The sequence below is a fragment of the Triticum urartu genome, chromosome 6A (genome assembly GCF_056163025.1).
Source record: "Triticum urartu cultivar PI428250 chromosome 6A, HENAU_Tu73, whole genome shotgun sequence".
Taxonomy (NCBI): Eukaryota; Viridiplantae; Streptophyta; class Magnoliopsida; order Poales; family Poaceae; genus Triticum; species Triticum urartu.
Window position 1 is genome coordinate 366,572,320 of NC_141878.1, and position 10,712 is coordinate 366,583,031.

Below are 10,712 nucleotides of genomic sequence, written 5' to 3' on the forward strand. Positions count from 1 at the left end.
TATTTTTGAACGGAGGAAGTAGTACTAATATACTATTGTATGTTTGTATTGGTAAAAAGTGTATGTTTGGCTTTACAATAATTAAAAAAAAAGACGGTGACATGCACCTTTCTAATGTATTTTTTATTTCATTCTATAATTTATTCTAAAATTTTTATATGTGTACACTTTTAACCAGACGAAAAGAGTATACTGAAAGTAGTACTAACAACTAGGTTAAACATAGTTTACACACACGCAGCTTCGTGCAATCTTCACTCACCAGCCGTATCTATCCATCCATCGCTATCTGGACTCATAGGCCGGACCCCAATTATGAAGTGAACCGAAATGAGCAGTGTTTAGGGGGGTGGGGCCCACACACTTGGCTTAAGCCACAGCAAACATGATCATTATAAGACCTCCTTTCATGTAAAGGTGCTTAGATGAGGTGCTAAGTATATTAAATACCTTAGCAACTCAAGTCCCCAATACAAACGTGCTAAGCTTTTGGGTGCTAAGCTTCATGCATTTAATTAGTTGTAGACTTAAAATGTGCTTCCACCTAGGTACACGTACTTAGCACCGTTTTTTTCCGGGGTCACTATACTATTCTCTCTCATCTTAACTAACATGCTACATAAGACTTTTTGCTTAGTTCGTAACCTTAGCATCTGCTTAAGGTGAAGCATTGAGAGGGACCTAATGCTAGCGTGTAAGTTTCACGTGTACTACATGACGCCGCAAACGACCTGGCCGCTTGCGGTACACTCATTTTCATGCCAAAACCTGCCGCACCTCGGGTCGGAGCAATCCCTACCGAAATACCGGTAATCATTTTCGTCTACGTCTCGGCCTAATTAGCTTCTGTTTTTAGTGTTCTTTGGCGCCATACCCCGAAAGGTGCCAAGAATAACACCAATTGCATATCGGGGCCGCAATGGTCGATGTTTAGGGCCAATTCGTCTCACTCGATCCAACGCCGCGTTTGGACCTTTCGCTTTCCAACCCTTTCGCTAATTTCCACCTACCCATATTTCCGCCTTCTTCCTCCTTTTCAGTGTGATTTTTCTAGCGGAACATCTCTCGTGTATATCTATCTACTACTCCCTCGGTCAAAACGGGTGTATCTTTGTTGATTACATGATATTACGTATATAGATTGTTTTCTTGTACACCAAGTTCACCTCATGTTTTCTTGTATAGATGGAGGACGCGACCTATTTTATACATTATATATATGTGTATTTTTTTGCAAGAGAAATTTTCAATCTATTCATCAATCATGGTAATACCGAAAACATAAGAGGCAATAAAAAATACAACCAGGTCTATGAACCACCTAGCGACGACTACAAGCACTGGAGCGAGCCGAAGGCGCGCCGCCGTCATCGCCCCTCCATCACCGAAGCCGGGCAAAACTTGTTGTAATAGACAGTCAGGAAGTCGTCGTGCTAAGACCCCAAAGGACCAGCACACCAGAGCAGCAACCATCGCCGATGAAGAGAGTTGTAGATCGGAAAGATCAAACCTGTAATCACACAAACAAAAACTGGATCCAAATAGATCCACCGAAGACCAGGACCAACCGAATCCCATGAGATCCGACAGAGACACACCTCTATGCCTCCTCCGACAACGCTATTCGCACCATCGGGACGGGGATAGGACGTGTGAGACATTATTGCTACCGAGGGACATCGCCGCCACCACATAGCCCCAACCAAGACGTTCAACCTAGCAAAAACGAGAACGGGGTCCCTCCCATCGGCGGGGGCCGAGATCCTCTGCACCTCCACAGGCCAAAGGCCATTGGAGGCGGGGCGGATCCACGGCGGCGCCGACAGGCGGAGGAAGGAGACTTTTCTTGGGGAGGAGGAAAGCAGTCGGGGTACTTGTAGTATTATATATACATGCATATTGCACCCGATCTATACATCGTGCGTTGCATTGCCAAACTACATGGTATCACATAGGTTTCGATCCTAGCCCTAGCTTCCGCCCCCGTGCCGCCACCGCAGGTCCTTTGCTGCCGCCGTGCCCTATTCTCCTCGCGCCACCGCCGCGCCCTATCCTCCTCGTGCCGCTTCCGCAGGTCCTTGCCACCGCTGCACCATCTTCTTCGCGCTAACGCGCCTCTGCCGCTGCCACGCACTACCCCTTTTCTCTCCTGCCACCGTTGCACCTCTTGTTGCCGCTGCAAAATCCTTCCCTCCCGAGCCCTCCTCTTGATCCCCAACTCCCTCCAGAGCCCTTACTCTCGATCCCCAGCCCAAATCCAATCGCCCCTCCACCCGATTGCTAAACCCCACAACCGACCCGCTAGACGCTCGCCACCCCAACCCGCTCTTCCCTCCACCCGGCCTCTCCCCAACCCGATCGCTCAACCCTTCTGGCACCGAACCCCCTTTTCCCTTCCCAGCCACCGTTGCCACCTTTAACTGACACACTCCCTAGCCGCTGCTATTATGACCACCCCCAAACCCCTCCATATGTAGTTCCTACACTATGCTCGTCCCGCGTATAGACGTTCCTGGTCTCTTTGGTCCTCGACCAACGCCGCACCATGCTTACTTCGTCGGCCGCAACCGCAGGGTGACTACCCCATGCTGCCATCTCCTGCGACACAACGGCTGGCGCGTAGGATCGAAAGTATGTCTAGATGGGGGGGTGATTAGACTACTTGACCAAATAAAAATCTAGCATTTTCCCAATTTTAAGTCTTGGCAGATTTTAGCAACTTAGCACTAGTCAAGCAATCAACCTACACATGCAAGTCTACAAGTATAGCAGTGGAATGTAAAACATTGCACATGAAGGTAAATGGAGGAGTTTGGAGGGAGCAAACGCAATGTAGACATGGAGATTTTTGGCGTGGTTCCGATAGGTGGTGCTATCGTACATCCATGTTGATGGAGACTTTAACCCACGAAGGGTAACGGTTGCGCGAGTCCACGGAGGGCTCCACCCACAAAGGGTCCACGAAGAAGCAGCCTTGTCTATCCCACCATGGCCATCGCCCACGAAGGACTTGCCTCACTAGGGTAGATCTTCATGAAGTAGGCGATCTCTTTGCTCGTACAAACTTCTTGGTTCAACACCACAATCTTGATGGAGGCTCCCAAGTGACACCTAACCAATCTAGGAGACACCACTCTCCAAAGAGTAATAGACGGTGTGTTGATGATGAACTCCTTGCTCTTGTGCTTCAAATGATAGTCTCCCCAACACTCAAATCTCTCTCACTAATTTGGATTTGGTGGAAAGATGATTTGAGTGGAAAGCAACTTGGAGAAGGCTAGAGATCAAGATTCATATGGTTGGAATGGAATATCTTGACCTCAACACATGAGTAGGTGGTTCTCTCTCAGAAAATGTATGATGGAAGTGTAGGCATGTTCTGATGGCTCTCCTCACAAATGAAGAGTGGGTGGAGGGGTATATATAGCCTCCACACAAAATCTAACCATTACACACAAATCACCAAACTCGATGGGACCGAATAATGAAACTCGGTTGGACCGATTTAGTTCAAAATGTGAACGTTAGGATTTTCGGTGGGACCGACTTGTCAACTCGGTGAGACCGATTTCATTAGGGTTAGGGCATAACGTAATCTCAGTGAGACCGATTACACAAACTTGGTGAGACTGATTTTGGTAATAAGCTAACCAGAGAGTTGGCCAGGCAAACTCGGTGGGACCGATTCGCTCATCTCGGTGAGACCGAAATGTTACGAAGGGAAAACAGAGAGTTTGCATTGCGAACTCGGTGGGACCGAAACGTTATGAAGGGAAACAGAGAGTTTGCAATCCCATCTCGGTGAGACCGAGATCCCTATCGGTGAGACCGAAAAGACTAGGGTTTTGTGGCAGTGGCTATGTCAACTGAACTCGGTGGCGCCGGATAGAAAGTTTCGGTGAGGCCGAGTTTGACTTTTTGTTTGGGACATATGTGGATACGAGAAAGTGGTTGAGGGTTTTGAAGTATATCACTAAGAATTTTGAGCAAGTAACCCATTAAGCAACACCTCATCCCCTTTTAATAGTATTGGCTTTTCCTATGGACTCAATGTGATCTTGGATCACTAAAAGGTAAAATGTAGAGTCTTGAGCTTTAGAGCTTGAGCCAATCTTTTGTCCTTAGCATTTTGAGGGGTCCACATTTCTAATCCATGCCAATCATTGAGTTTTCCTGAAATATTTATCTTGAAATAGTATTAGCTCAATGAGCTATATGTTGTTAGAAATTACCAAAACCACCCAGGGATAGTTGCACTTTCAATCTCCCCCTTTTGGTAATTAATGACAACATATAGATCAAAGCTTCGACAAATGATTATAAGATTGAAATACATTGTCGCTTTGAGAAGTATGTGATAAGCAAAAGCTTCCCCTAAATTTGTGCACTATTTAAGATTTGCTTTTGAATGCAAATGCACAATCGATTAGGATCATGGGTCACTCTTCCATGTCACATACATCTTGGTGGAGCACTCAAAATGATGGAAATTAAAAGCATGCACTCATCACCAAGCAAAGTGAATGATCATATATGGAATACAAGAGATAATATCATCCAAGCAAGCATTAAAGTAGCATATGATCAATCACATGATCAAACAAGTATCTCACACAGACAAAGACATAGTGTATCAACCAAGCGCATAAAAAGTTCAACCAAAAACAAGAGAGATAAAAGGCAAATCACTCTCTCTCGAAGCCTATGATCTATACATATTTCTCCTAGTTTGGCAACAAGTTACCAAAAAGTTTGAAAATGCATAGTGCTATGTGTCTCTCAGGCTTGGTCTTCGGGAGGTGGTGTAGAGAGAACTCCAAGGACGAAGGCATCTGTCGATGTAGTTGGAGCTGGTGGAGTGGCTGCTGGAGGTGGCACTGAAGCTGTAGCTGCTGGTAGAGATGATGTAGCTCTAGAATTAGGTATAGGCACTACAGCAGACCTCTGACTCCTTGGTACTCGCTGAAAAGCATCATTAGTTGCCTTCCCTCTCCTCTCTTCTGCTTTCTCCTGGAGCCGCTCAACTGCAGTCTGTATCTCAGTTACCTTGAGGTCAAGATCATAAATTTTTGTCTCAACAATCCTCTCCAAACTCTCCTAATTCTGAGTTAGGGTGGCCAAGCCCTTCTCAATCATCAAAGTAGATTGGATCAGGTATGCAAGCTGATCTTGCTTGCTCTTCAGGAAAACTTGAGATGCTTCCTCTAGACTAGGCATCTTTGCAGCTTTCTCAGCCTTAGCTTTAGCTTTCTTCTCTTGTGCTTGAGCTGATGACGGTTCATTCTCATTCATGACAACTTCATTATCTTCAAATTCAGGATATAAGGGTAGATGCTACTTGTCCAACAAGTATGCTCCTGTGCCCATCTTACAATTGATGAGCTCCTGAATATGTGGAGCATACCCACATTTTCTTTTGGTCAGCAACTATCCTCTTGATTGTCTCTATAATCAAACTCATGGCTTTGAACTTTTGAGGGACATCAAAGATTTGCACCAATTTGATGGAATGTCCTCTAACCATCTTGTGATCTCCAGACTTGGGTAACAATGTGTGCCTTAGGATGGTGTTGATGGTAGACAGACCAGACAACAAGTAATGTATAGATCCAAGCTTGTGAGTCTCCAAAGCTTTATCTAGGATCTCTTTGTACATGTTTGCCATGGAGTTGTGGTCTTTCTTCTTCTTGGCATACACATCCAAGTCATCCTCATGTTCCTCTAGGGCATTAATCAGCTTGTCCCATTCTTCAACACTGGATTGGTACCTAGTACCTTCAGACATCCATATGATCTTCCCATCTGGGTAAAAGTGAGCAGTGGAGTAAAACTGCATGATCAGCTCATCATTCCATTTTGTGAGCTTCTGTCCATGAAACTCATCTACTACACATGCTTTAAAACTGTCATATACTCCTGAGGAGTGATCTTCATTCTCCTTGATGAGTTCCCAATCAACCCATCTCATGTCACAAACAATGGGCTTCTTGTCAAGCAAAATTGTCTCATAGAAGTCTTGCTGTTCTTTGGTATGAAATATGTAATCAACTGTAGTCCTTCTCCTCACAACATAGGGATCATACTGTCTCCACAATCTCAGTCCAACATCTTTTCTGATGTGCATGTTGTAACACCCACGATGCGGCTATATCTCCCACGTGTCGGGGCACGACTCAGAGGCATAACCGCATTGTAGGCAATGTCGCAGGAGGGGTAATCTTTACACATCCCATGTACTGAATAAGGAAAGCGGTACATAGTTGGCTTACAATCACCACTTCAAACAATACATAAATATAGCATTACAATCATCCAGATACAAACAAGGTCCGACTACGGAACCAAAATAAAGACAACCCCAAATGCATAATGTCCCCGATCGCCCCAACTGGGCTCCACTACTGATCGTCTGGAAAGGAAACGTAGTATCGTCCTGAGTCCTCATCGAACTCCCACTTGAGCTCAGTCGCATCTCCTGGAACGGTATCATCGGTCCCTGCATCTGGTTTTGGAAGTAATCTATGAGTCACGGGGACTCAGCAATCTCACACCCTCGCGATCAAGACTATTTAAGCTTATAGGTAGGGTAAAAGGTATGAGGTGGAGCTGCAGCAAGCACTAGCATATATGGTGGCTAACATACGCAAATGAGAGCGAGAAGAGAAGGCAAAGCATGTTCGAGAAACTATGATCAAGAAGTGATCCTAGAACAACCTACGATCAAGCATAACACGAGACCGTGTTCTTTTCCCGGACTCCGCCGAAAAGAGACCATCATGGCTACACACGCTGTTGATTCATTTTAATTAAGTTTCAGGTTTTCTACAACTGGACATTAACAAATTCCCATCTTCCCATAACCGCGGGCACGGCCTTCGAACGTTAAAATCCCTGCAGGGGTGTCCCAACTTAGCCCATCACAAGCTCTCACGGTCAACGAAGGATATTCCTTCTCCTAGGACGGCCCGATCAGACTCGGAATCCCGGTTACAAGACATCTCGACAATGGTAAAACTAAACCAGCAAAGCCACCCGAATGTGCCGACAAATCCCGATAGGAGCTGCACATATCTCGTTCTCAGGGCACACTGGATTGTCCAAGGTTCTGGTAGGCCAGCCCAGAGTTGCCCCTGGTGGCCACCGGCAGCTGACAGGTTGGACCAACACTCAGAGGAGCACTGCCCCGGGGGTTTAAAATAAAGATGACCCTCGAGTCCGCAGAACCCAAGGGAAAAGAGGCTAGGTGGAAAATGGTAAAACCAATGTTGGGCCTTGCTGGAGGAGTTTTATTCAAGGCGAACTGTCAAGGGGTTCCCATTATAACCCAACCGTGTAAGGAACGCAAAATCAAGGAACATAACACCGGTATGACGGAAACTAGGGCGGCAAGAGTGGAACAAAACACCAGGCATAAGGCCGAGCCTTCCACCCTTTACCAAGTGTATAGATGCATTAAAGTAGACAAGATATAATATTGATATCCCAATAATAAACATGTTCCAACAAGGAACAAACTCCAAACTTCACCTGCAACTAGCAACGCTATAAGAGGGGCTGAGCAAAGCGGTAACATAGCCAAACAACGGTTTGCTAGGACAAGGTGCGTTAGAGGTTTGACATGGCAATATGGGTGGCAGGGTAAAGCATGTGGTAGGTATCGTAGCATAGGCATAGCAATAGAGCGAGCATCTAGCAAGCAAAGATAGAAGTGATTTCGAGGGTATGGTCATCTTGCCTGCAAAGTTCTCCGAGTTGACGTTAGCTTGATCCTCGTAAGCGTACTCAACTGGTTCCTCGATCACGTACTCATCTCCTAGCTCTACCCAAAGCAAGAACACAAACAAAGGGAACCACAATCAACCACGGTGCAATGCACAAGCAACATGATGCAAAACATGGCATGATATGCGGGACGTGATATGCAATGCATATGCATGCTTCGAAAAGGAAAGATTGATATCCCAATAATAAACATGTTCCAACAAGGAACAAACTCCAAACTTCACCTGCAACTAGCAACGCTATAAGAGGGGCTGAGCAAAGCGGTAACATAGCCAAACAACGGTTTGCTAGGACAAGGTGCGTTAGAGGTTTGACATGGCAATATGGGTGGCAGGGTAAAGCATGTGGTAGGTATCGTAGCATAGGCATAGCAATAGAGCGAGCATCTAGCAAGCAAAGATAGAAGTGATTTTGAGGGTATGGTCATCTTGCCTGCAAAGTTCTCTGAGTTGACGTTAGCTTGATCCTCGTAAGCGTACTCAACTGGTTCCTCGATCACGTACTCGTCTCCCGGCTCTACCCAAAGCAAGAACACAAACAAAGGGAACCACAATCAACCACGGTGCAATGCACAAGCAACATGATGCAAAACATGGCATGATATGCGGGACGTGATATGCAATGCATATGCATACTTTGAAAAGGAAAGATTGAACCTGGACTCAACTTAGAAAACCAAGAGTGCCACTGGAAAGAGGAGTTGATTTCGGTCGAAATCGATATAAAGATCACCGGAATCGGATGCACTGTTTGCAAATGGCAAGCAAAACAATAATGGCACAAAGCTGCGATTAACAACACAAGGCCATCTAAATGCATCAAGAACAACAAGCTATTGCACTCTAACATAACAACAAAGCACATGGCAGTGATCCACTCAAGATGCTTGACAAAAGATGAACACTGAGCTACGGCTAATTCACTCAATATCAGGTTCAAACAAGCATGGCAAAAGTGCAAAAGATATCAGGTTACAGACTTTGTGAAAATAACACGGCAGGAATTAACATAAGGAAGCAATGTTTAGAGCAAGCTAACAACATGCTACAGGAACATATCATGGCAAAACAAGGCATGGCATGAAGCTACTCAGAGCATATAACAAAAGTCCCTTATTGATCATAAGCCAAAAGAGATAAGAAAATACAATGGCAACCATGTAAACATAGCAAGTTTCGTTAACAGATTCAGACTTAGCAGAAAACTGGAACATGGCAAAACAGATTTATGTAGGCATGTTTGCAAGCTCGATGCACTCACCACAAGGCATTGCATGACAAACTAAGCATACACCCAGCAAGTAGACATGATGAATAACCTAACCATGGCAAGAACACTATCATAGCATGCATGGATCAACTACAACAACCTCGGCAAAATTGCTTAACATGTAAACAATCTGCCAGGAACATTTTATAGCAAAAGTAGAGCAATACTGAGTCATGCTAGGGTGCTTCATAATTGCAAGAAAAGACATGGATGGATAGAGCATAACAATATCTCAAAATCACCCTTACTGAACATGCTCAAAAGAGGCATGGATCACTCTGTAGCAACAAGAATACATGGCATAAAAATATTATCAGGGAAAAGACTTAGAAGAATTCTAAGTCCCTGAAATCAGCAACATCACGAGAGCTACTTTGCATGCTTGTGCTAGTAACCACAAAGATCACAAAAATACATGGCATACACCCCTGTAAAGATGGCATGGCATACAACAAAACACATGTAGGGCTCAAGTTCATAAGAGGCACATATTAAACATGGCAAAAATGACAAATGTCCAAAATCTGTTAAGAATCTAAAACTAACATTACATAGCACTCTTGCAACAACATTTAGGGCATCAAGATGAGCTCAAATGAACATGGTGCAATGGAATGAAATGAAGTACACATCGAGACGAACAATTTGATATGCTACACGCCCAAAACGGAGCCACGGATGCAAAGTTATGGCATGATGAAATATGCAAAAAATATGCAGACTGGGGACTTAGCAGAAAAATCGACCTCGAGGTGAAAGTCAACGGGCACGGGAACTAAGGCTCGCCGGCGCGGAACTTCGCCGGATCTTCGCTGGAGTTGGCAGGGACGGCGGAGGAAGGACGGGGAGGCCGGAGATCGACGAATCCGGGCCGAACCTGCCCGGATCTGACCGGAGACGAGGCCGGTGGGGGCAGGCGCGGCAGGAGCTTGCGGCGGCGCGATGAGGCTCTGCGGCGGCGCGGCGATGGCGGCGGGGCGACGCGCGGGCGGCGGGGCCGGCGCAGGGCGGCGCGGGGCCCGGGCCCGGTTGGTGGAGCAGGAGGGCCAGACGTGGGCCCACGGGCCGGTGAAGTGGGCGCGGCCGTCTGGCGACTCACGAGGCGACACGTGGCTGTGGCAGGAGAAGCGGACGCGTCCGGCCGGCGGTTTTTCGTCCGGCGGCGCGAGGAGAGGGAGAGGTTAGGGTCCATCCGCGAGATTTTTGGAGGGGGGGTCTATATTTATAGGTAGAGGGAGCTAGGAGACTCCAAATTGAGCACGGTTTTTGGCCACGCGATCATGATCAAATGACCGAGATGATGGAGGGGGATTAGGTGGGTTTTGGGCCACTTTGGAGGGGTGTTGGGCTGCAACACACACGAGGCCTTTTCGGTTCCTCGGTTAACCGTTGGAGTATCAAACGAAGTCCAAATGACACGAAACTTGACAGGCGGTCTACCGGTAGTAAACCAAGGCCACTTGGCAAGTCTCGATTCAATCCGAGAACTTTTAACACCCACTCACGAAAAGAGGTAAAAGGGGACACCGGAGGACATAGGAGCGCTGGAATGCAAAACGGACAACGGGGAAAATGCTTGGATGCATGAGACGAACATGTATGCAAATGCGATGCACATGATGACATGATATGAGATGCATGACAAGGACAAAAACAACACG